We start from the raw sequence: 27,774 nt of genomic DNA on the forward strand, positions 1-27,774 counted from the left end.
TTGGCCGGGGCTTCAAAGAAAACTAAATAAATGAGAATATGAGGCAACCATTAACTCCAAGAAAAATAAAAAGTTTTATAAGAAAGAAAATTGAATCATAGGACACTACTTTGCTGGAAGATCTAGCAATCTAGTAAACGATATTTCTACAGTCATAATAACATCAACCCTGGTTAGGGACTCAACCAAAAATTGAGGGAGTGGAAAGGGAAGGAAAAGAGGCAGATAGGAGAACTGAAATTTTTGTCTACCATAACTGATAATCTCTAAATGGATAAATCAAGAGATGTAAGTGTATTCTTTAGAAATACAGAATTAATACCAGAATAAACAGCGAAAAATGTTGAAAAGCAGTTGCCTTTAGGGTATGAGATGTGTGTGTGTGAGTGTGTGTCTGTGTGTGTGTGTATAGGAAGGGAGAATGGAGTTGCTGCTTGTTTTTGTTAAAAGCTTTGTCGCACAATTTGATTTTTGAAACAATGTGTGTGAGTCATATAGATAAAAATTTTTTAAGAGGAAAACAACAAAATTATGTTTGAGAAAAAAATCTAAAAACAGCGTGTGTCGGTATGTAGACTTCTCTGACCTTAGGTGAGTGATTATCAATCAAGAGTGGTTTCTCTTTTTTCCTCCTTTTTAGAGACGTTTACTTCCAAGCACTTAATTTCTGTGTTTTCACTCATGAGTTGAACAGAAGGATGGATATACTATACCAAACTTAAACGAAATAACCATGCTGCCTTATGGGGAGGGCAAGACATTGTTAAACCCAAAAGACCCTGATGATCATCATCACTTTTATGTGAAGGTAAAGAGTTGTTTAAACGGCAGGTGTTGCGCTGTATTGTTTTGTTGTTGTTGTTACAAAGAGGATGTCATGCAAAGAGCTCTTTTGTCCCAGTCTCTATATATCTATTCTCTGTTTCTAAGGGCATTGCATTTAAATTGCAGCCATAGTGTAATCACAATTTCATGTGCAGTAAAAGCTTTAACATTCTCATTTAAATCATGAGTAAAGAGGAAAAAAAATCCACTTTTTATAAACAACAAATGAACTCATACATACTCAATCATAGGCCATAAGATTCTTTTCTCCCCCGTATTTTGCTTCTTTCACAATGGAGATGATAAAGTTGGCAATATAAGCTCTTTCAGGGGCATGATAATTACTAAACTTAGGAATTCAGGGACTTGATTGCAATCAGCTGAACGCTACGTAGTCTGACTCTATGAATTTCATCCAAGTCACGCCCAGACAATCAGGGTTATAAGCCGAGTCTTTCATTTGCCACCAGGGTGATATTGGTCAAGACATTGGTCACTGTATGCCTTCCAGCCTCCACATGTATGTAAATTGAAGAGCTCTTTACGCATGCCAGCTCCACATGAATGATAGAGGCTACGGGAGGTCTATAAGAAGAATTGCGAGACTATGTAGGTCTGAGCTCAGCTGGAAATTGCTGAGATTGATTAGTTATGTCTACCTTGGACAGGAACTAGGAAAGTGCCTATCTTTAACCTTATGTATTTGTCAACCCTAGGTTAGATGCTTTGGAAGATTTATTTCAGGCTAAACATTATTCCATTCTAGCCAAGAATTTTTATTTTCTACTTTGGACTCTATGCTTTTCTTTTTGTAATAGTGCATTTATTAGAATGCAGTAGATCTTTTTCAAGGTAAACATGTATATAGCACCCTTGGCCATTTAAAGGAAGGAAAATTCTGCTAAATAGTATTTTTGTGAACAAAACCAGTTCATTTTATGGGACATTACACCAGGAATGTTTGAAATATAGATTAAATTTTTTTTCTTCATCAACTTTAGGATATTTAATAAATCCTTTTCCTTGGACATGGATCACGTGTAGTTAAAGGATCCAAGGGCTCACACTTGGGGGGAAATGCTGCTACATTTCTCTCAGTAGTTAGATTTCCTTCTCTGTGTGACTTTCTCGGAAATGGAGTTACTTGAAGGTATTTAGATGTATAGGTTTTCATAAAAGTTAGTTCTTTTTCTTTTTTTAAGTCATGACAATCTGTGATAATTAGGGACCCAAAATTTGAGGTAATTTTGGGAGAAAAGCCATGGTCACATGAAACTAGGTTCTTCTTACTCTGACACTTTATTCCAAGCCTTTTCCTATGGTGACGGCTGTGACTACCCTCCTGTTTGCTGTCTCCAAAAGTCAGAGCCATCAATGCCAGCCCTTTGAAGGCAATTTCCTTCCAGGCATTATGTCTGTTTTGCCTAGTGGTATTTGGTTGAGGGAAAAGGGGTCAATTAATAAAACATGAATAATATAAATTTAACATATGATTTAATATCTTTTGCTTTTCCAATGTGACTATACTTTGAAAATAATAATGTAGATTATTTACTTTTCCCTGTTAAAATATAGAATAAAATGTACAGGAATTAATGAAAGAATCATAATTCAAATATCTAAGTACAAGGTACAGCGCCTCCCTTAAACATTTCAGCTGCTGTCAATTACTGCTTAACCGAGCTCTGGTTTTCCTTATCAAGACTGAAGTTATTTCTAGAGAGAAAAGTCTGCAGTGAAGCTTTGTAAGTTTAGAATGGCAGCATGGGCTGAAACGAATTGGCTGAAAACTTGCCAATTTATCCTGCTTTCTCTCCATCAGGTGTCAATGGTATTTGAAAACAATTGCTGGTTCTCATTATTCTAGGTTGGATTTTCTCTGCTCCTCTGCCCTACGATCTCAGGGAGCACAGAGTACCTCCCCCTTCAGTAGATGCTGCCCAGTGCCTTGTGAACACCTTTTCTATGTGTGGGAATCAGTTTCCTCATGGGCCCCACCTCCATCAGGTAGAAAACACAGAACTTACTTCCCAGCCACCTTTGTAGCTGGGCACAGGCAAGGGACCTGCACCTCATCAATGACTCAATGACTGTTTTTACATGAGACTTGCCTTATAATTTGAGGGAGGGGCTCTTTGGAATCCATTTTACTCTTGAGGTGGAGGTCTAGGCATCCAGATTTGGGAGTCAGAAGTAGTTGCAAGGTTTGCATCCTGGGCAGAAATGGCACGATGTGGTGGCAGTTGGGTGCAATTAAGTCCTGGCAGCCGTGCAACCAGGATACCCGCTGCTTGGTGTTGCCATAACTTTTGGCCATGTTTTCCTCCTCAGGTTAGCTTTGGACATGGTTTGGGGCATTGTTTCTGGAAGCCTTAAGCCTAGTTCTCCAGCCATCCAGCAATTCCATGAAGTACATGATGTTCTTGTCATAAACTCCTTTGGGGCTTGCTCCCTTAGAGTCAGTTTCAGTTGCTCAAAACTAAGAACCTCGGGGGATACATTGTTCTTCCAAGAAAATATTGTTTCTGCCAGATTTCTTCCAGGAACCTTTGCATCCTCCTCTGGCATAACCAATGGAAATAATAAGAAAAACCCACGATAATGCAGCCTGCATTTGGTTTTCCCGGTGCCTTCCTTGGAAATTTAGCACACATTTATTGAGTACCTACCACAAGTGACCCTACGCTGATGTTGGAATGGGATGGGAGGTGGCGGCAGAGCCTATCAGTGAACCAAATTCCATAGCTTTAATTGAAAACAAGTCTACATAGAATCATTACATTATTCTTTTTGTTTGTTTGTTTGTTTTTGTTTTTTTTAAAGATTGGCACCTGGGCTAACAACTGTTGCCAATCTTTTTTTTTTTTTTCTGCTTTATTTCCCCAAACCCCCCCTGTACACAGTTGTATATCTTAGTTGCAGGTCCTTCTAGTTGTGGGATATGGGACACCGCCTCAACATGGCCTGATGAGCGGTGCCATGTCCGCGCCCAGGATCCGAACCCTGGGCCACCGCAGCGGAGCGCGCGAACTTAACCACTCGGCCATGGAGCCGGCCCCTACATTATTCTTTAACTACTCTAGCAATCTCCAGTAGTCTTTTAAAAAATATAGCTTCACGCCTCTTGCAGACATGTTTTTACTTCTTAAAGAAGATTTTTGTTTTTCTTGTGAATTTAAAAAATATTTTCCACAAAGGTCCATTGATGGATAAAGAAAAGGTAGTATATACCTACAGTGGAATATTATTCAGCCTTAGGAAGGAAGAAAGTTCTGGTATATGCTATATCATGGATGAAACTTGAGGACATTATGCTAAGTGAAATAAGTCAAACACAAAAGGACAGATGCCATATGATTCCACTTATATGAGGTTCCTGGAGTAGTCACATTCATAGAGATGGAAAGTAGAATGGTGTCTGCCAGGGGCGGAGGGGAGGGAGGAATGGGCAGTTAGTGTTTAAAGGGTGCAGAGTATCTGTTTGGGAAGATGAAAAAGTTCTGGAGATGGATGGCAGTGATGGTTGCACAGCAATGTGAATGTATATAAGGCCACTGAATTGTGCACTTAAAAATGGTTAAAATGGTACATTTTATGTAATGTCTATTTTGCCACCATAAAAAAAAATTTTCTAACCAAACAGAATATATACTACTATGAACAAGACTATGAAACTGATTTCCTCATAATCACTCAGAAAATTCTACCTAGGAGACAACAGTGATGTGGGGGGAAGAGCAGGAGCCCAGGTGACAGAGAGTGGGCTCCTGCTGAGGACCAGCTCTGTAATTAGCTTACCACCTAAGCTCGCCAAACCTCAGTTTCTCCATCTTTCAAAGATGAGACGAGGGGCATTTCATTTCTGCAAAGCTCTGATTATTTGACCTCAGATTTAGAACCAAGGTCATCCTTGCCTTGAAACATTCAACTCCTCTGCTGACAAATAAACAGATCTTCAGGAAATTATCCTTGTCTTCCGGATAAATGGTTTCTTTCAGTAAGTTCTCACAGAGTGAATGCAAGCACCAACAATGTAGGCTTTTGAGAATGTGGAGTATTTCCTGTACCCATAATCCCTCCCTCCTAGAAACGATGATATAGAAATTCAATCCCCATCCAGATTTAGAAATGGAATTCTCCAGTTACCTGATAAAATGGAAACAGGAAAATCATGTTATTATATTTTGAATCTCATAATACAAATGCATTCAAAGCCTGACTTCATTTTTAGAGCGTTATATTTTGAGGCTCCTACATTTAGGCTCCTAGACAACAGTGAATATCAGGGCAATATTTATTGGCCCACAACTTCCCTAGGCAGATCAGATCATTCGACTCAGGACTGGTGTTCAACTGGCAGGTTCTACATTATCAGCTAAATAGTTGGGCACACATAGTAGGCCTGCAGACAGAGAAAGCTTTCAAGGCCAGTCAACTTCTGGGAAGGAATTGCCTAGAACTATCTCAATTGTAGGAGAAGTCTGCCTTAAGGAAATAAGTATTGTTCTTGAAAATGCCACACTACCAGTAGGAAACACAAATGGTAGATTGAATAAATGGTCCACAGACATGCACTTTGCTGGGAGATAGGCGTCCAAGACTGAAGAGTCCTGGCGCAGGCTTATCGGCCATCTACCGCTTCAAGATAGGTCAGTTTTGAGTGACATTCTCTCTTGTCCCCAACAGGAGGCTGCCAACTGTTATCATAGATCATCCACTAGAGGGTGACAACCACATACGCTTAGGGATGGATGGCCATTTCTTAGACACGGTGGTACCTAGGCACATTCCAAAGTCCTGAGTAGGGTTTCCTGAAGCTCATCAGCCTAAGTGGTTGGACTTTCACTTCTAGAACCTCCTCTTTGGAGGAGAGAGGAGGAATTATGAGTTTTCCCCACATTTATAGGCTGGGTTGGACCTCCCTTTCAGGCTTAGCTAAGAAAAATTTATATGTTTAGATTTTTTTTTTTAAAGCAGAAGGAGCACATTTCACCAGTTAAGACACGTGATGTACCTAACGGTAGGGAGAAAACTTGCTGTCAGTCACTTGGGATCTTTTCTTGATACTGTTATGGATCTTTGGGACTATTTCAGTAAGTAGTTTAAGAGGTTACTTGGTTTTTCCAAATGTAAAATGTGGACTATTTACTATAAACCTTAGAACAAAATTCTTACAGTGAAACAGGGGAAGGTGGAACCTTTAATTAGATTTTGTGTCTTTCCAGGTGGTATCTTAATATACTAACTAAAATGTGTGAGATAGGTCGGTGAGTCTGAGCCTCAGCTGGGATGTGGCTCTGGAATCTCGGATTACTGACATGAGAAATATTAACCATTTAATGGACAGCCGGCAGCCGGCTCGAGCCCACGCAGACACCACAGTAGCTTTCAAATGCTTTGGACGTCTTCTGACTGGTGTTCCTCTCCAACCACGTTTGGCGAGCCGTCATTTAGGCAGCTCTTCATAGAGCTTTGAGCCTTGTCCTTCACATTCCACAAAAATGTTTCAAGTTTAGGAAGAGGTTTCAGGAAACCAGGACTTTTCAGATTATGTATGTTTAAACCTTTTGTATACTACTTACACAAACACATTGAGTACGCGTTTTTTTTTAAAGAGACAATGACTTTGATAGCAGGCGTGAGTATAAACTCCTACATTAATTGCCTTTATACCTCTTCCCAGTGCTTCACCGGGGGCTATGTACATAGTAAGTACTCCATATTTATTGGATATATAATCCAGAGTTATTACAAAATTATAATAATTTTAAATAAAAAACCCATCATTGATTGAGTGATATGTTTATAATGCTTCTTGATGCTTCTTTCAATTTAAACAGAAACCACATTGGTTTCCTTTATAGGGGACTGGCTGAGCATCTATGCATATTCATCTATGCTCCTCCTTGCCTTTGCGGTTAGTGTTTTCAGGAGGCAGTGTTTACAGTAGACTAAAGCTTTAGGAGCCAGACAGACCAGAGTTCAGTGGGGTTACATTGCTGGATTTTATAAGGATTAGAGACAAATATATGTACAGTGCCTGGCATAAAATAGATAAGCAAAATTTCATTTATTACTTGTTATTTCTAGCTGTATTATTAGTAATAATAAGTATATTGGAAAGCTAGACAGAAGACGCAGAGAGGAAATGGGAGGGTGAGTGTGGTATACTCTGAACTAGGCCAGTCTGGTTATTTGCAGGTTCTTCTCTTTCAGCAAATATTTGTCAAGTACCATCAACAGGCAGCATTGTTCTAGGCACCAGGGGCCAAGAGGGGAACCAAAGTCCCTGCCCTTATGGACATTACCTGCGGGCTGCATTGTCATGGAGAAAGGAGCAGTGTACTTAGCAAGATAATTTTTCGGTAGTACTTTTTTGTGTGTTGTGGCCTGTTTCTATTCAACCTTTTTGAAAAAATATTTTGGTAACAGCTTTATTGAGATGTAATTCACATACCATACAACCTACCCTTTTAAAGCATATCATTCAATGTTTTTAGTATATTCAGAGCTGTACAACCACCACCACCGCAGTCAATTCTAGAACATTTTCAGTGTCCCAAAGAGAAACTCGCCACCCTTCAGCAGTTACTCCTCCCTCCTTCTACCCTTCGAGGCCACCACTAATCTACATCTGTCTCTATAGATTCACCTATTCTGGACACTTTATATAAACGGAATCACATAATATGTGGCCTTTTGTAACTGGCCTCTATCACTTAGCACAATGTTCTCAAGGTTCATCCACGTGGTAGCATGTAGCAGTACTTCATTCCTTTATGGCTGAAAACTTTTTAAGTCTCCTTAATGCATATTAAATACTCATACGTTGACAGATCGATTCCTTTTTTCTAGTCCGAGGGGTCCCCTCTTGTCTTTTGAAGGTGACCCCACCCCGGCCACTATTTCATGCTCCAGCTTTAACTTCAACATCCACTGAAATTTGGAGCCTGTGTCACCTACTTGTCAGGGACAGAAAATCAGGTTTCTGTCCTCTATTTCTTTCCAGTCCTCTCATTTGGCATCTCTGTACCCTCCACATGTAATAACTCCAGGATCCTTTTAAAAACTTTGTTGAATTGGCCTTAGACTGATAGCTTCAAATGCTATCCAAAGAAGCATGAACCAGCAAAGGAAAAAGTGGTGGGAAGGAAGCAAATCGAGACTGACAGCCAGGGAGTTTTCACAAAATTGGGACAGACTGGTTGTCCCTTATTCTTGTGCCTGATGGGTTAAGCATTTCCCACCAGGGCTGGTACCGTCGAGGACCTGAAGAGAGGCTGCGTTTTTCCTAGCCAACTCCAGACTATTTTACTCTCACTTCCTTTCTTCTGGGCTTGGCCTATGCAAAGCCCACCGATAAGTTATAAACGACTTATCAAGCATTAGCGTTTAGAGTAGACGGCTCCATAAATACCTACTTGGCCTCATTAAAAAGCTACAGTGATTAAAGAGAATGATTAGTGTGGTGCCAGAGGGGAAAGAAGAAAATCCAACATCTGACTCAAACGCGGCCAGACCTCTTCTTCGGGCAGACCGTTCGTGTCACGGAAGAGGCTCTGGCCTGCGCTCTGGGAAACGGAACGTCAGCCGTCGGCATCAGAGGAAACTCCACACTGGGGCCTGTCAGGGAAAGAGTTATGAAAAGTGCACACGTTCTCGGAGACCATTACCCTCTTGCCCTCCACGCCTCCCTCCCAACCTCCCCTTCCACTCCCTGTTGCCCCCCTAGAACTTAAAGCATTATTAAAACAGGGAAACCTATAACTGGTATGAAATGACCCTCAAATGACTGCTTAATTACAGCGAAACGAAAGCCGGGGGGCTACAAATAACCAGTAACTGTCCCGGCTGTCACTGAAGAGGAGCCTGCACATGAGTCATGAGTCATGAATTAGCCACTAAGTGTTTCGCCTCCAGCCGCGGGCTGCCCGCCCCTGCCCCGCCGGGCCGTCCCCGCGGCCTCCCACGCCAGGCCGCGCACGGCGCTCCAGGCCCGGGTCGGGGCCAGGCGGCCGGGCCCCTGCTCGGGGGCGTTTGTTGTTGTTCGCGGGGCACAGGAACTCGGCGGCCCGGCTCCCCCTGCAGCCCCCGGCCGGCCGTCGGTGGGGGAAGTCTCCCAGGCTGCGCAGGAGACAGGCTGACTGAAGGAGCGCAGCCAGCGCGGCTGCAGATAAGTTAATGTACACAGAGAGGATGTAAATTACCACGACCCGCAGCAGCAGGACATTGGCCAGGGCCCTGTCAGCGAGAGGACAAGCGTCGGCGGGCCGGGGGCTCGCTGACATCCACCCCGAGATGGAGCCGCCAGGCGGCCCGGCCAGGGAGGACCTCTTGGAGCCAGGCTTTCCTTAAAAACAGCTGCGTGTCCCTGACACCTCCAAACTAATGCATTTTTAATCAGGGGAATTAGCTCTAGGCGTCCCATATTTTTCCAACCCCCCTCTCTCGCAGCCACGTCCCGGTCCCCGCCCCTCGTTTGGTGACTGGCAGTCCCATTATGTTTCTTTATCGGCACTGCAAAGTACCCCGCGGCTCCCACGCACTCCAGACCCGGCCACCTTTGAAAAGCCCCGGTACCCACCCCCCTCCCGTCCTCCTCGCCTGGTGCTCCCCAGCGCAACTGTCGCCCCCACCCTTCCCTCTGTTTATACAGTGACATCACAGGCCCCGGCTCCTCAAGGCTCAGAGAAAACAGAGTTCAAAAAGGCAAACAGAAAAGCCGGCTGGTCTTGGGCACCGGGCGAGATTTGATCCGACCGCGGCGGGACCGCGCAAACGCGCATGTGCGCGCCCGCGCCTTTGTGGGAGCCCCAGCTCCCTCAAATAATGAAGTCGTTGGGGCGTTGCTTCCTGGATGTACGCCCCGCGTCAGGCTTTAGGGGGAAATCTTGTGTGAGCCGCTTAGGGGATTTAAAATTTTCTAATAGCCACGTAAGAAAAAGTAAAAAGATAAAACAGGTGAAATTAATTTTAATATTATTATTTAACCCAATATATCCAAAATATTATTTCAACATGTACTCAATATAAAAATTATAGTGAGATATTTCATATTCTTTTTGTCACACTGTCTTTGAAATCTGGTATGTATTTTACACTAACAGCCCATCGCAATTTAGAGACTCGTTTTTCCATTGGAAATACTTGATCTGTATTTAGGTTTCGTGAAGCTCACAGCTAGAAAAGTTGGTTCGGATACCCAAACATTTGTTCCAAACATGCTTAAATGTTTTCCAATAACTGAATTCAGTATTAGTTTTTAAATTAAAATTAATGAAAATTACATGAAAATTAAATTAAATTAAATTAAATTAAAAACTAAGTATCTCAGTGGTACATTTCCAGTTCGTAATAGCCCATGCAGCTAGCGGCTACCATATCGGGCAGCACAGATACAGAGTTACTTAACCTTTCCAAGTTTTGCTCTTGTTATTTGAAAATGGGGATAATAATATCTCCCTTATGTAGGATTTTTGTAAGAATTAAATGAAATTCAAAAGAGCAATGTATATAAAGCGCTCAGCACAGGGTCAACACATAGAAAGTGCTCAGTAATGAAGGCCACTCTTAGGATGATTTCTCTTCCTTCCCATTTGGTAATTCCTACCCACCCCCTTAAGACCAGTGCGACATGCTGTCTTGCTCCAGAACTTGCTCTTAGGGAAGGATTGTCATATGAATTTACACTAAGCCGCCAAGAGTGAACAGAGTATCCAAATACACACGTGCCCCGGCTCTCTTCTTACTAGACAATCCCCACAATACACCTATGGCTTCATTTATTATCTGTACGCTGATCACTCCCAACTCTGTAAGTAGAACGCAGATCTTCAGAGCTATATATCAAACTGCCTAGTAAAGATCTTTGCTGAGTTTTTCCAAACATGTTTTTAACTCAACCCACCAAAACCTGAATTGATTATTATCACCCTTAATGTGCATCTCCTGGGCCCATTCATTGACTTGGTGCCACCATCCATTCGTGCCAGATGCCTCAGCCAGAATCTGGCAGTCATTCTAGGCTCTTCTCTTTCTTTCATTGTTCCCCTCACCCCCATTCCTCTGTCAACCACTAAGACCTATCAATTCTACCTCCTAAATACCTCCCAAACCCATGTATGTCTCTCAACCTCTATGGCCACTATCCCAATCTAGGCCACTGTCATCCTTCACTTGGATATTGCTGCTGGCCTTTCTACCTCTACTTTTGGCTGCCTTCAATCCGTTCTCCATGCCTCAATAAGAGTCATTTTCCTGAAGCATGAATCAGATCATGCAACGACTCTGAGTAAACACTGAAATGACTTACAACTCTTCAGAAGGACCTATGAGGCTTTTCATGAACTTGTCTTGCTTACCTCTTTGTCTTGTCTTTCACAACAACCACCTTCACCACTCCGCTCCTTCCCCCTCCCCCATTCCAACCACTTTGAACCACTTTGAACACCACCGTGTTCCCTGATGGAAGAGCTCCAACACATGGCCATGTTGCCTATGCATGGTTGCTTCGTATTCGTGTATGTCCTACAAGTCATGTTTCCACTCTGAGAGCGTATTTTAGATGCACAGCTAGATATTTCTTCCCATTTTGCTTTATGGCAATCTCACTGTTATATTTGACTATGTCAGTTTCAGAAAGTCCCGCAGCTGTGGGTTCCTAATTAGAAAATGCATCCTCCCTCTCAAAAATCTATGTATGACACCTAAAGAAATCTTTTGGGATGCTAAGTGTTCAGGTCATTAAATGTGCACACTCGCTATTATTTATTGTGTCTCTTTTCATCCCGTAGCAGTAGTTTTCATAAAGTTTCCTTTCTTTGTTTCACTTTGACTGCAGAAACTGGCTAAGATATGTTGGCACTAGGACTGTCTATTGCTTGTAAAAAGTTTTGCTCAAAAGGATTGTTGATGTTGGAACTGTGAGAGAAGCAAAGATCCTACCTTGCAGGATTGGGGGGAAGAATGGAAGGTTAAAAGTTAACTTTAAAATGGTAGGGGTTTGGGTGCCAGGCAGAAGCAGTGGTGGAATATTTCAAAAATGAGCACAGAGCCTAATGAGATCTGCCAGTGCTCTGGGTAGGTGTCACTAGCTGGTTCTTCTCCACGCCTCTTGCCCTCCTATCCGCTCTCCTCTCCCGCCTCCCAGACCCACGCGGTGCTAGGAGTCAGCACTTGTGCTGACGTTGGAGCCAACGGGCAACATGAGACGAGTAGATCGGGGTAGTAATCTCTAGGTATTTTCCCAGAGGCCCAAAGAGAGCAGGGTTTGTATGTCTGGTTTCTGCCTCTAACACCTCCAGGCCTAGGGATGGATTCCCAGTGATCTCCTTCCATCAAAGGCCTTGATCCCAGGAAAGGCAAGTGAAGATGAAACTTCAGCTCTTCGTCTGGCTTCAGGATAAAGTTATGTGAAACTGTCAAAGCAAATATCATGTTCCCCTGGAAAGCTGTAAATTCCTTTGGCTTTCCATCCAGGAGGTTTGTCATGTGGTTCAACGAAAGATGAGTCTGTTGATCACAGGTCGTTAGCTGTAAGGTTCTAGAGCTCAGGGCCAAAGTCTACAGTGCAAGCTGCTTTATACGACACCAAGTGTAATGTTGGGTTCAAGCAATGCTTAGTAAATGCTCTTTAATTACTGCTTAAGATGAACACAGTGAAGTAACCTGGCATTTATGGTGTACTTGCCTACTGATGCACATTTCATCAGATTAAACAGAATTGTTAAGGGGCCTATCAATAAAAAATGGAATAACTATAAATGCTGTTGTAAAGAACATGGCTGAAAATCTTCAGAAGGAAATGGAGAATTTAAAAAGATTTATTAATTGGTTGGTTGATTTTTGCTAGATTCTTTATATACTGAAGTAATATTAACATTAAATTTCTGCTACAAAAATCAGATTGAAAAGTTTAGAAATAACCATGAGTGAAAACTCTTTTATAGTTTGGTAAAGAGAAACTATGCGTGCTTAAATAATGTATTTCCAGAACTCCTTCTTTCATTGTTGTGCTTTAGATAGGAAGAAAGAAAATATTTAAGAAAAGCAATTTTGATCACCTTATTAGTCTTTTTGTCCTATATTGAGCATTCAGAATTTCTAACAATTGTTTTATCACACTATTTAACAAACATTTTCCCCATGCTATTACAAAGTCTTCAGGGATACTATTTTTAATGTCTACAGATTGTCCTATCGTACAGATTTGTCACGCTTACCCACTCACATAATATTGATTGTGTGGGTTATTTTATTTTAAAATAAGAGTTTTCAAAGGATTCCTTTATAAATAAATTTTCATTGGCTTCAAAGTACTGACAATATTTAATGTACATATGGTAATATTTAATGTGTATCATGTTGGCAAAAATTAAAGAGCCAGAAGTTTTATGTTAAAAGTTTATGAAAATTAGCACAATACAAACAACAATCAATCCGCTTCACTGAGCTCCCAGTTTCAGAGAAAAATTGTGGCCTTTTCAAGTAGAGATTCCTTGTTCTTCTGTGGGAGGAGCCAGATAATTAACTAATCGAAAGGAAGGAGGCGCTGTGGAAGCACAACGGGGAAGCTCGCCCAAGGCAGAGGACCACGTCTTTGAGGAAAAGCAAATATTTGGAAGTAATCAGAAAAGGTGAAAATAGTTAGTGAACTAAGATGCTCACCTTAGCATGATTTGTAATAGGAAAACAAAGAAACAATTTGAATGTCTACGGCTGGGGGTGGTTCTGTCGCTGCCTCCACGAGAGCGAGCGGACGCACCTTGAAAGACTGTGTTTCGAGTAGTTTAAACTTGGCGAGGAGATTGTTGTAAAATAAAAGACACGTAACCAAACACAATGCATGAATTGGTTTGGGAAAAAACCATCAAAAAGTCATTTGGGGAATAATGAAGGAAGTTTGAATATGAACTGGATATTAAATGACATTAGGAAATAATCATTAATATTTTGCTGTGAGAATGGTGTTGTGATTACGTGGGAGAATGTCCTTATTTATAGGAGATACATATTAAAATATTTAGGATTGAGATGCCAGGATGAAAATTTTCATAACAAAGAAATTCATTATGTAGCATTAGCTGGAAAACCAGGAAATATGTCACAATGTTTTGGTGGTTATATCGGGATGGTAGATTTACGGATGATTTGTTATTTTCTGTTTTATACTTGGATGCATTTTTCTACAATGGACATATTTTATTTTTGCTATCAATAATTAAAACCATATTCTGTTGAGCACTTATTAGGCTCTACACTTTGCATGAATTATTCTATTTAATTCTTATAAGGACCCTAAAAAGCTGCTATTATTACTCCCGTTTTATAGCCAAGGAGACTGATACTTAGAGATGATGTCATTGCACCACTGATATGTGGAGGTGTCAGGATTTAAGCTAGGCACAAATTATTCTTTTACAATTCAAAAATAACTTTCAAACTATTTAGTAAACTAGAAAGAAGCTATCTACATAACTGAAGATTTCACCCCAGAGACAGTGCAGTGACATGGATTTCCAAGCTGGAAATCATGAGTCGAGCCTTGGCTCTGCACTTCGCTGCCTGTGTGGTCGTGGAGACTGAGCCTCAGAGCTGTGCGGTGGGCATTCACGGCGCTCCATTCTTTTCACGGAGCTGTCATCTCTGTGAGCAGTGGACGTGCGAGTGTATTGTGGGGGACACATTGTCCTACAATGTAAGTTGTTATTGTCATTGCTCTGAGGTGTCAGTAGTGTATCCCAATATCTAGAAGAGTACTTGCTGTCCTTTATATGCTTGGCCTCTTGAATTTTGTTTTAGAATTTGATTCCATTATTACGAAAACATCATTTAGTGACATCTGTTTTTTTGTTTTTTCTATAATTGCAAAGGATAAGAATAGGAAATTCCTTCTTGTTACTTGATAAGCCGTGGCTGGGAAATCCGCCCTTCTCATTGTTGAGCATAGCTGACAACCTAGGAGTAAGTGTCTCTGGAGGATGGCCTCCAACAAAGACAGGGGGACAAAAGAGGACGGGGTGTGTTGAGATGCAAATCTATAAAGAGTGGGCTTTCATATCCCACTCTGCAAATCTGAACACCATATTTCCCCATTTCTAATGTTTTAATCTAGGCTCAGGCAAAACAGTAGAAACAACAATGAATTGTTGTTGAATGGATGAATGACTTTTGAGAAAACTTGTTCTTTTTTTGTGTAATTTCCTATCGCTAGCATGAAACAGTCAAGAACTTGCCATTGTTTTGAAAACTTCACCTCAATAACTCAGAGGTAAAGAAATTTGGCACAAGAACATTAATTCTCCATTTGGACAGAATCTCTGAACTTTGTGAGGTTCACCCGTCATTGTTGTAAAACTCTAAAGATCAAGTTTATTTTGGAAGTTCTGCTACAACCTCAAGTATCATGTTACCAATAGCATAGCAGTGAGGAAAACAGAAAAGAACAACGTGCTATTTCCGAATACGTATCTCTATTGTTTTAAGGCTCATGGTGTTTGCTTTACTAATTTGGAGAGGAGAGAAGATCACAAATTATGTCTTAGGTTAGCATTCAACATTTTGCTTTTCCAAAGTAACTTTTTTATTATCAGTGCCAATGCTGAAGACCCCAGGTATAATAAACTCATATCTTGAATGTGAATAAGTAACATGAGCTGAACAATCTTTGACTAGGATCGACCACCCTCAACCCTCTCAAATTTGTGTTTGTTTTTTGTTACTGATATAAGCAGTGATGTAAACTTGCTCATTTAGGGGTAAGCAAGCAAGAAAGTGAAATCAGATCCCTGTGATGGTGCATACAGAGTCAGGTTGTGTGTCTGTTTAGGGGTGGGGGATAATCACGTCATTTAATTGGGATACCCCAAAGTATGTGCAACGAGGAAAATGGCAAGCTTCCCTAGCAGAAAACATCACAAAAACCAAAAGTGACACAGGGCTCTTGGAAGGATAAAGTTGTAGCCCTGGGGACACCAGAAACCAGTGATGGGCAACAGCAAATAGTGGTCTGTGATCACTGGTTAGAAGCCTGCTGATAAGGGTATTAGATACCAAAACAGCAGGGGGATGTATGACAAATATGGCTCCAATTTATTTAATCTTACAAACCATAATAATCTGAGCTTGGTAAGGTTTATTTGGATTGTTTCTCTTATCTCTTTGTCTTGAAGATTTAAATTAAATTTATTCCCTTGACTTGAGTTAGTTCAATTTCTTTTACAAATGTTTGACTCTGTTAATTAGTATATATTATGCTGGTTAATTTTATATGTTGACTTGATTAGGCTGAGGGATGCCCAGATAGCTGGTAAAACATTATTACCTGGTGTGTCTGCAAGGGTGTGTCTGGAAGAGAATTGGCATTTCTGTAGACTGAGTAAAGAAGATTGCCCTCACAAATGCGGGTGGCCACTATCCAATCAGCTGACGGCCTGAACAGAATAAAAAGGCAGGGAAAGGGCAAATTCTCTCTCTTTGCTTGGGCTGAGACGGCGATTTTCTGCTCTCAGACACGCGTGCTCCTGGTTCTGGGCCTACAGACTCAGGAAAGGGTTTACACCAATCGTTCGCAGGTTCTCAGGCCTTTGGACTCTGAGTTACATCACTGGGTTTCCTGGTTCTCCAGTTTGTTGAGGGCAAATCATGTGACTTCTCAGCCCTTACAATCATGTGAACCAATTCTTTGATAAATCTCCTCTTATGTATGTACATATATCCTGTTGGTTCTGTTTCCCTGGAGAACCCTGACTAATACATTAATAATAGCTTTAATACTAAACAAAGTGTGGTAAGGAATATAAAGAAATACATGTCATGATATATCCTCAAGGAACTTAGAGTCGAGTTGGTAGGGCTAAGGAAACAGGAAGTAATGATCAGCATGTGGTTAGAGGAGTCAGGGAGAGCTACCGAATGGCGACTGATGAATCCCATTCACTGATTCAGTTCAGTGATTGACTCACTGTAAAACACTTGCTGAATTCCAAATGGCAGCAGGTGAGTATGCTGGTGAGGTATGTCCATTCTTATCAGAACCTCACTAATTATGCAGGAGCCACTTAATCCACCATTTGCATTTGGATGGACAGTTTTCCTTTTCTCCATTTTTTAAAGTTTCCATTTCACAGACTTAAAGGTAGTTGTGGAATGTGGCTTTCCTTTTCAGAAAATCCAGTGCCAGCATTGTTCTCTCAGGCCAGCAATTCCCAGGCTTTGATATTTTAGTTTAGTGCTGACCGTTATATTTGTTTTCATAGTGAGAAAATCTAAGTCATTTTGGGCACTGGTTCAAGGTTATATGATGAGGCCATAGACCCCATCCCTGAACTCACTAACAAACTTGAACCATAATTCATAAGCGGTGGTTGAGCCAGGAGACGAGATGCAGCCAAAGTCATGCCATTACTGTTCAGAGAACTTGCCAAACAGGCTTCAACCTTTTAACAATGACCCCATTTCCTCATTTCCCGACCTGGAATTATATGCAGCTTATTTTTCTTTTCTTGCTTAAAGTATTACTCTATGTGATCATGGGGACTGGAATTGTCAGGGTACCCGTATCCTCTGTGGCTAAATCCACAGGTCTGTTCCCAGTCCTCATTTTACTGGAATTATCTGAACAGTTGACATAGTTGATCAACCCCTCCTCCTTAGAGCACTTTCTTTACTTGATCTCCGGAGCACCACATTCTCTCCATTTTCCTCCTACCTCACTGGCTGTTCCTTTCCACTGTCCTTCGCTAGCTCTTCCTTATCTTTCCAACCTCCTAACCTTGGAGGCCAAACCAAGATCATGATCATTCCTCCACACCTGCTGCGATCCAGTTTTTCCCACCTCAAGTAATGGCAACTCTTTCTTCCAGATGTTCAGACTAAAATCTTGACTCCTCTTTCCTCTCATACTCCACACCCTGTCTGTCAGGAAATCCTGTTGGCTCTTTGAAATGTATCCAGAATGTGACACCCTCTCCCACCTCCACTACGTCCACCCTAGCCAAGCCACCATGATTCCTTCCTGGATGATAAGCCAGAGCTTTCTCCTTGGTACCCCTAAAGTCTACCCATAACACAGCAGTGAGCCTTTAAAACAATGTCATCTCTTGTCACCTCTGTGCTAAAACTCTCCAGTGGTCCCCCATCTCACTCACAGCAAAAGACAAAATCTTCACAATCACTTACGAAGCCTTCCATGACCTGTCCTCTACAACTTCTCTGATTTCGTCTCTTTCTACTCATCCCCTTCTAACACCTCTGCAGCCACACGCCTGCTTTCTGTTTCTCCGACATTCCAGAAATGCTCCTGACTTGGGGATTTTATACTAACTGTTTCCTCTGCCTGCAATGCTCTCCCTCCGTGGAGCCCCATGGCTCACGCCCACACCTCCTTCAGGTCTTTGCTCAAACATCCCTAATCAGAGAAGGCCTCCTCAACCAATTTAAAATTGAAAACGCACCCCCATCCCAGCACCCTCTTCCCCTCTCCTGTTTCATTTTTCCCATGACACATATCATCGACTCGATGTCCTGTTTAGTTTTTTATCAGTGTTCTCTCTCCCACCCACAAAATGTAGGCTCCACGTGGACAGGGAATTTTTTGTCTATTTTCTTTATGGCTATATCCCTAGTGCCTACAACAATGTGTGGCACATAGTAGGCACTTCATAAATATTTTTGAATGAATGGTCACATCTTACCCTACAGCTCTAAGATGAACCAAATCTCAAGTAAAGCTCAAACTCAAGTCTCTCAGGAAGTTGTCTCCAAGACCATGTATCTGCTTACACCGTCCTAAAAAGACAAGAAGCTGTGTTGTTTTGCTTTATTTTATTTTGACTGCCTTATACATCATCCCCATGTACAATGTATAATGTATATATCATGTCCTTGAATGATATACAATGTTACATCATGCTCTCACACAATGTATAATGTATATATCACGTCCTTGTATGATACACAATCTATCCATCATGTCCTTGTATTGTGAGACAGCTGTCCCCTCCCATTTACTCTGTTCTGTTCTCCCTCAGTCATATGGTTTCTCTGGCATAGTTTTTAAAAAGTAAAACTACCTTACTAAAATGTGAAAAAATATTAGAGTTTGCCTCTATATCAGAGGTAACTATGAAGTAATGAGACTGAAGCAGAATTTTTTAATTGTAAAACACAAATAATTTGAAAAATCATGGAACCAGATTTTTGTTTTGTTTTGGTTTGTTTTTCTGCTCTTTTGACCTTGAGCAAACTGGGCTGGCCAGTAGTGATATTATCACCAAGTCTGGGTTAATCAGAAGGGAAGAATGAAGCGTACTGAGTTAGGGTAGGAATTGAATGGGGCTCACAGATGGACTGAAGGTGTCAATTGGGTATATTAGTTGCTAATTTAGGATCATGAAGTGCTTCAAAAAAACTTTTAAAATATCTAGTATGTTCTGCCGTTGGGGAAAGTTCTCCCCTCTATCCTTCTCACTCTTCATGTCAAATGTCCGCGGTGGTGAAATAGCCAGCACAGATCTATAATGTCTAAGCTTGATGTTCTCTGGTGGGCTGCTTTCTCCTGGTCACTCACACACACGCCAGTTTCTGTTATGTTGACGCACATGGTCACTCACAGTTCCTTGATGTAGCTTAGCTCCCTGACCATAATTTTTATTACTTGTAGATTCTGTCTAGTTGACTCATTCATTCTATCCCAATCCTTATAGCATCCAAGCCTTCCTTACTAGTTTCAGCTGCGTTTTGTCTCCCAGTTTCCTTAACCCACTGAGGAAACATGAGCCAGTTAACATTACCTTGGATCACCCCAGTTGCTATGCTTCTGCTCCAGAATTCTGTTTGACACAATCCTTGTATCTTCAGCCTTTCATCAAAGTTAGGGCTCCTGAGAGACTTGTCCTTCTCCCTCTTTTCAACACTTATGGCCCCATCACTGCTTATAGGTGTAGTCAATGTAAAATAAGGCCCCAACAATTTTGCCCAACATTTAATTTTCATAGACATCTCCCCCCGAACAACACACACCCCCTCTGCCCTTCCTGTCTCACCTAAGTGGGAAGGTGAGATAGCTAAGAAACACCTGTGATGTTAACAGCTCCTATAAAAGACTGAGGTTTAATAAGATTATAGAATGCTTCCTCTGACTCCCCACACTCTGCTTACCCCCACCACCGCCACCAACATGGCTTCAGTCTAATGAGAGTGGCCTACAGCTGAGAGAGCTGCAAGACACAGACTCTCTCTAAGGAGGAGTGCTTAGGGAAGCCCAACATTAACAGAGGAGACAAAACAAGGATGGAAGAGGAATTTGAATCTTCTGGCACCTACAGCTACAGCAAACGTTAAGCAAAACCCAACTGCTAGCCAGATTATCATAAAACCTCACACTAAAGGCCGACTGCCGATTACATCATGTCAGGCTTTCAACAAAATATTACAAGGCAAGAGAAAACACAGTGTGAACAAACAAAGCAAGCATCAGAACCAGACTTAGTTATGACACAGATACTGGAATTATGAGACAGAGAATTTAAAATAACTATGTTTAACATATATAGGGCTGCAATGGAAAAAAATAGACAACATGCAAAACAAGTGGGTAAAGTAAGCAAAGAGATGGAAACTCTAAGGAAGAGAGAAAAGAAAGACTAGATGCAAAAAAAGTTTTAATAGAAATGAAGCTCTAGTTCAATAGAGTCATCAGCAGACTGGACGTGAATGAGGAAAGAACCAGAGAACTTTAAGATATGTCAATTGAAACTTCCCAACCTGACATGCAAAGAGGGAAAAAATGGAAACAAAATGAAAGAACAGAACATCCAAGAACTGTGGGACAATCTCAAAAGATGGAACACAAGCATAATTGGAACACCAGAAGGAGAAGAAAGGGAGAATGGAGTAGGTAAAATATTTGAAGTAATAATGGCCAAGAACAGACACCAACCACAGATTCGGGAAGCTCAGAGAGCACCAAGTTAAGATAAATATCAAAAAGTGTACACCTTGGCATGTGATAGTCAAATTACAGAAGATCAAAGACACAGATAAAATGCTAAAAGGAGCTAGAGAAATAAAGCACCTTACCTACAGAGTGAAATATTGAAAACGTTGAAAGAAAAACCTACCAACCTGGAGTTCTGTATTCTACAAAACTATCATTCAAAAGTGAAGGGGATTAAGAGAATGAAAGACAGATGACAGCCTGGGAGAAAATATTTGCGAAACACATGTCCGATAAAGGATTTGTAGCCAAAATATACAAAGAACTCTTAAAACTCAATGATAAGAAAACAAACAACCCAATTAAAAAGTGGGCCAAAACCTGAAGCTCACCAAAGATGATAGACAGATGGCAAGTAAGCATATGAAAGATGCTCAACAAACAAGTCTAGAGAACTGCAAATTGAAGCAACAGTGAGACCCCACTACATATCTATAGAGTGGTGAAAATTCAGAACACCGACGACACCAAATGATGACAAGCATATGGAACAACAGGAACTCTCATTCATTGTTGGTGAGAATAAAAAATAGTACCACCACCTTAGAAGACAGTTTGGCAGTTTTTTACAAAGCTAGTTAGTCTACCATGTGATCCAGCAATTGTGCTCCTTGGGATTTACCCAAGTAAGTTGAAAACTTATGTCTACACAGAAACCTTCATGTAAATGTTTATTCACAATTGCCAAAAAGTGGAAGCAGCCAGTATGCCCTTTAGTAAGTGAATGGACAAAGAAATTGTGGTAGATCCATACAATAGAATATTATCCAGTCATAAAAAGAAATGAGCTATCACCACGAAGAGCTATCACCATGAAAAGACATAGAGGAAACTTAAATGCTAATTATAAGTGAAAGAAGCCAATCTGAAAAGGCTACATGCTGTATGATTCCAACAGTATGACATTCTGGAAAAGGCAAAACTATGGAGACAATAAAAAGATCAATGGTTGCCAGGGGTTTGGAGGAGGGGCAGGGGGAAAGAGAGAACAGTAAATAAATAGAACACAGGAGATTTTTAGGACAGTGACAGTATTCTGTATGATGCCATACTGGTAGATACATGTCATTGTACGTTTGTCAAAACCCCCAAAATCTGTGCAATACAAAGAGTGCACCCTAATGTAGACTATGGACTTGAGTTAATAATAATGTATCAATATTAGTTCATCAATTGTAACAAATGTAGCACACCAATGCAAGATGTTTACAACAGGGCAAACTGTGTGTGGGTGGTGAGCGAGGGGGTAGATGAGAACTCTATACTTCCACTCAATCTTTCTGTAAATCCAACACTGCTCTAGGAAATAAAGTCTATTGATTTAAAAAAAGAAGTGACAGGGAATAAAGACCTTGTCAGACAAACGAAACCTTCAATCTGGAGGCTTCTGAAACTGATGTAGCCTGCGGAGTTTTGGGGACACTGGCTGACTATAGAGCTTTAACATATCTAGATGTGAAGAGACTTCACTTTGCTGAGTGGGAAAATAATTATAGAGCCTGGTTAAGAAAAGTAAATATATGTGGTTCATCAATATAGAGTGGAGACTAACATTTGATATGTGACTGATTCTGTGCTCAGTGCTTATCATGTCATATTATTCCTTCCCTCCCTGCCTTCCTTCCTTTTTTTCCTCCCTCCTTTCCTCCCTCTCATTTTCCTTCCCTCCCTCCCTTTCTCCCTTCCTTCCTTTACAGGTACATATAGAGTGGTCTGATATCTACCTCTGAAGATACAATGTCATCAAAGAGTTTACTATCTAGTGGAGAGAATGGACAGGAACAGGAAAGTCCAGTACGATGAAATCTATGTATGTCCCTATGTTATGGAGATTGCAAGGTAATATGGCAGCACATGAGAGGGGCACCTATCTAGCCTTGGGGGCATGAGGAAGTCTCCTGTGAGAGATGTTATCTAAGTGGGGAATCTGAAGGATGAGTAGCAATTAGTCAGATAAGGGGGAGGGAAGTGGATTCCAGGCAGAGAGAACAACGTCTGTGAAGGCCCAGAGATGAGTGAAAGTGAACAAAATTCAGTATGGCTAGAGAAAACTTATAGTGTCAGGAACTGTGGAGACTAAAGAGGACACTGGGGTGGTAAGAAAGGACCAGACCTTGGCAAGCCAGGGTAAGAAATACCATGAGGACAATGGGAAGCCATTTAAGCAGGGAGTGAACCAAACAGACCTGCTCTCTCCAAAGATCTCTGGATGGAGAATAGAGAATGGGTTGGGAGAATGGGCCAACATTAGAGCCAGGAGACTCTTGCAATGATCTGGGTTTGAAATGGTGCCACCCAAACTAGGAATGGAGATAGCCAGAAAGTTTCAAAAGAGCTGGAATCAAAAGATTTGGTGATATATTTGGTCTGAGAGTGGTGATGGAGAGGAAGAAATTAGAGAGACTTCCAAGGTTTCTGACGACACGTGATGGCATCTTTGAGTAGAAAACTGGTCTTTGGGGTTAGAGGTAGCAAAGATGGTGATTTCAGTTTGGAACATTTGGTTTTGAAGAGCCTGTGGGACATGAGAGAGAGTATATGAATACGAAACCCAGAAGAGAAATTGGGGCCAGACAAAAAGGACCTGGAAGTTGTTGGCAGAAAGGTAGTGACTAAAGTGGGAGATTTATTTTTACAACAATCGTTAAGGCAGATGTTTGTCTCCCTGTTTTCAGAGGAGGGAACAAAGGTTTGGAGAGCATAAATAACTTGCTCAAAATCAGTTAGGGAGTGGTGGAGCCACGATTTTTATCTTGTGCATTTCCAGGGCACACTACTGTTTCTGGGGAGATGCATTGTTTCTGAGTAATCTGATTGTATTGCCCCTATGGAATTTTTTTTCACCTCAGAGAATTCTGGAAAAGACTCCTACTTGTCACAGGAACTCCCTTGGAGAAATATCCCTGTTCACAGCTCAAAAATCCTCTTTGGAGACTAAAGCAAAACACATCAACTTCTTTATAAGAATTTCCTTTCATCTGGACAGAATGATCGCAATGATACTTGGTCTCTGAAAGCAGCCCTGAACGTCCTTCCAAGCCAGACCTGGAGCGGGTGGCAAACCTCGGCATTACGTTGACCACCTCTCACATAACCCTGACATCGGACCTGTCAAGTAAGTGGTGATAGAAGCGGACACCCATTTCACTCGCTGATACAAGGCTGGCTCCAGGACTGCTGGTGTTTGGCTATCTCCCCCTCTGAGATACCCACTGATGTCACCTGTCTCCGCCTCATGGGAATTCCCACCTCTCCCCTCACCTGACCCACAAATCCCATCTCCTTTCTTAGTCCAGATAGCACCAGAGTTGAAGCCTTTTCTTATTTCCCATTCAGAGGGAAGCTGGATGCTCATTGTGGTGACCTCATCCCTCTTGGCATCCCCCACGCCCCCACCTCCCAGGCACTGTCATTTTTATTTGCATGGCCTCAGGGGTCTTGACTGTGGAGGGACCTGCTTCATAGCTGACACCCCAGCTCAAGCTCTAACCTCTCACACTTTCTCATATAACATCTCATCTGCTGGTGGAATACATTTGTTTGTGATTACAGGCTGCACACAGTACCACTGCACAGGGCCTTGTGTTATGGCCCAGCGCCATGAGAAAACACATTAGTAATTTTTTATGACCCTAGTGCAAACCATGCAGGATTTCCCGAAAACAGAAAACATGAAGGGGTTTTATTGTCTTGCACTATTAGACATCCTCTTGACTGATGTGTACATGTTAGAACTAACAGAACGCAGGACTTTCCAGACATTTTGGGTTGAGAGTTTTCTGACTCTAATTAGTGAACACTCCTTATTTATCTGCTCTGGGGGTCATAAAAAGCACAAGGAAATTACAAACAAAAGGCATCAAGGTCTTGAATGCTTCTCTTGGTGTATTAACTTCCTTCTGGGCTTAAATGAGATACTCCTAGTAAAGCCACTTCTGAAGTAACTGTGAAATGGTAAAGATTGGAAGAGACTGGTGACTTCTCAGGGATCCTTGCTGCATCTGTGGACTTCCCATTAGGCCAGGACAAGGTCTGGCTTCCTCTGGGGTGGGTCCCTGTCTCTCCGTCGCTTTGTGTGTCACTCTCTCACACACACATGCAAAAACGCCATCCTACCAAAATGTCTAAAAAGAGATTAGTGGACTTTCATTTGGCCTTAAGAATAAATACGTACATTCGTATAAGAAATCACTCCATTTTTGGTGCTGTTGCTGGTATTCAATGCCCACCGAGGAGTTAGCAGGAGAGAACTTGAGAGGTTCTATGCCCCTCAGAGGAGCTACACTGGAGCATCTTAACTCCTTTTCTGTGAATGACGAACTTTCTGTGAATCTGGCAGCTCTTAGAGGCTGCTCCACCCAGCTGGGAACGTGTGCCCAGGTGTCCAGCAGTGAAGGTGTCAGCCCAGAGTCTGAGGAGACGACAGACACCACTGAGGCAGTGAACAAACCCTATCCTATGAAAGAGTTTTAATTCAAAAAATTAGAAAAAATAATATTGCCTTTTGAATATAGAGTACTAGCAGCTGGCTTGATGCTGCCAGCTCTTTAAACTCCACACGAATGTGTGATGGTACCTTTCCAAACTGTGTATCAGCCTTCAAAAATATGCATCCCATTGGGCCACAAAGGGTGAGACCCTGGCTGAGCACTTCTGAATTAAGAGCCGTGGGAAAAAGAGAGTAGACAAAGCAGAATAAGAAAGCCAGTGATATTTGGGTTTCGCAGTGACTGTGCTATGGTTATAGTAACAAATTTGCCAAGGCTCAAACTTATTTACCCCCCCTTTAAAAACTAATATATTTGTAAGGTACTCTGGGGGAAAAGCTGTTCATGGCGTCTCCCTCCTAACGGGACGGAAAAGATGGGTTTGCGCTCCACCCCCTCACCTGCGACACCATCCCCTGGGTTGAGTGTTATCACCTGTTGGTCGAGGCTCCTGGGAGCACAGAATGGGCTCACCCTCAGCGCAGAAGGCAATGACGGGCAACATCTCTGTGCCCTTAACGTAATGAGACTGATTTGTGCATTGCCTTTCTAATATTTGGACTCATCTCTGTTGCCACTTCTACACATTAGTTATACTGGAGGCTATGTTCTGAATACTGTTCTGTAAACATTGAAACATTGTATGTATCTCTAACCAACCAAACATTGGAAAGGAGGTCCAGCTCAGCCAGCCCCTCCAGCACCTCAGGGAGATTCTGACGTCAGAAGGAGCTGGCGTTATCTCAGGAGCTAACCCCAGAGGTGAGGCTTCAGGCCATCCGTGCGCTTGCACATCTTTTTCCTTGGAGAAAAGATCTTTTCCCTTTTGACTTGCTGGGCTGGTGAGCAATGTGGTCAGCTAACCCCTGAGGGCACACCCAGAGACTCACTAATCAACCCCACTACGAAGAAGAGAGGGCTGCACCTTCGGTATGTGGAGAGGGCAGTTCCCCGGTGGACACAGGTGCGATGTGTGGCAACTTGATCTTGACCATGTTGTACAGAGGAAAATGCGTCCATTGCTTGTTGGATCGGGTAATGCTTCTGAGAAGCGTTGCCAGGAACTTATGACTGGAAGCACATTTCAGTCGTGTTTGGCTCCTTGTAGCTCATGTAATCTACGGAGAGCATCCATTGATTGGCATGTTTTCCTAAGTTCAGCTATAGTTTATGAGATGTGGAAGAAAGAAACTCTGCTCACAGCTATTATGTAAGATTCATAGGACTTAGCTCAATTTGCAAATGCTCTTTCACTGGTTGACTTTTGCTTGCTCCTCTCTGCCCCAGGTTTGGCTATTCTTAGACTGGGAATGAAATCACTGAAGTCCAGCCTTCTCAGGTTTCCCCCTCCCGGGACAGCAGATTCAGAGTGGTCATGAGGAAATCAACGCATCGCTGATCGGCTGGCCCAAAGAGACCCAACTGTTCCTCCCCCTGCCTCTTACAATCCTTCCAATAAACTTCTTCACTTTTTTTTATCCCTAGGTGGAGAGCCCTCTTAGAGAGTTCACACAGTGAGTGTGGTTTGTGCATTCAATATTAAGATCTAATCATTGCCTCTTGAGGGCTGAAAAATGAAAACACTGGATAAGAGCCCACCTCTGGCTTCGTGCTTGTCAAGAACAGGATCTATTAGCCTTTTAAAGAAATACTGATAATAAAAAGCAGACTAAGTGAGCTATGTGAATTGGCATCTAATCAATTACTTTCTGAGCTTTTTCCCCCTTAAGTTACTCAGAGCCGCGTGAGCAAACAAGATTTTACTCTTCTAAGCCCTCTTGCCTTCCACAGAGCTCGGGTAAGATATAAACCTGTGTATGCCCCCATTCTCTTTTGAGATGTTTCGTCACCATCATCATCATACGAAAGGTTGTATTCCCTTTAATTAAAGGGAATATGAGTTAGAGACTCCCCACTCTGTATGGCCCAAGAATCAAGAGGTGCAAGGCCTCAGCTTCCCTCCCGTTGCCCGCCAGCTGGGCCAGGACATCAGTGGTGAGGACGAGGGCAGCCGCTGGCCCCGCCCTGGGCGCTGAGAGGTCAGGCTGCTTTCCTTCTCCCACATTAGTTCCTCAATGTGTTTGACCTAGAAATTTTGGATGTGGATGACATCACATACTTGGAACAACACTTTTTTTCTTCTCAAACCTTTTGCCCTGTAGTTGGTTTATTTCTCCTGGGCTAAAATTGGACTTATCCTGAACATCAGTCTTTGGCGTGGAAGACTCTCCAGCATGTGGAGGGGCTCCTCCTCGCAAATTGGGTGCACTGGATGCTCTGGCTTGCCGTTACTTCCCCTGTCTGCTGTCTTGTCTGCACCTCACCTTCTCTCCTACTCTCCCCATAGTGAACCCGCCCCCCCTTGATTTCTACTGCATCTATCATTGGAAGAAAAAATGCATCTGTGATTTTTCCCAAGTTCAGCCAATTCCTTATTTTCCTGTGGGTGGCCTTGTTTCCTAAGGG

At 42.1% G+C, this 27,774-nt stretch overlaps 1 long non-coding RNA gene across 1 annotated transcript in view; it reads left to right on the top strand.

The window, feature by feature from the left end:
* The window catches only part of LOC138915257 (uncharacterized), a 74,768-nt gene extending 49,455 nt beyond the window's left edge, over positions 1-25,313 (top strand). Inside the window, exons 2-3 of the long non-coding RNA XR_011420946.1 lie at positions 22,519-22,660; positions 23,671-25,313. This is a non-coding gene — a long non-coding RNA (uncharacterized lncRNA). The remainder of the gene's footprint in view (positions 1-22,518; positions 22,661-23,670) is intronic.
* Positions 25,314-27,774: the final 2,461 nt, after the last annotated feature.

The sequence above is a fragment of the Equus caballus genome, chromosome 8 (genome assembly GCF_041296265.1).
Source record: "Equus caballus isolate H_3958 breed thoroughbred chromosome 8, TB-T2T, whole genome shotgun sequence".
NCBI classification, from domain to species: Eukaryota; Metazoa; Chordata; class Mammalia; order Perissodactyla; family Equidae; genus Equus; species Equus caballus.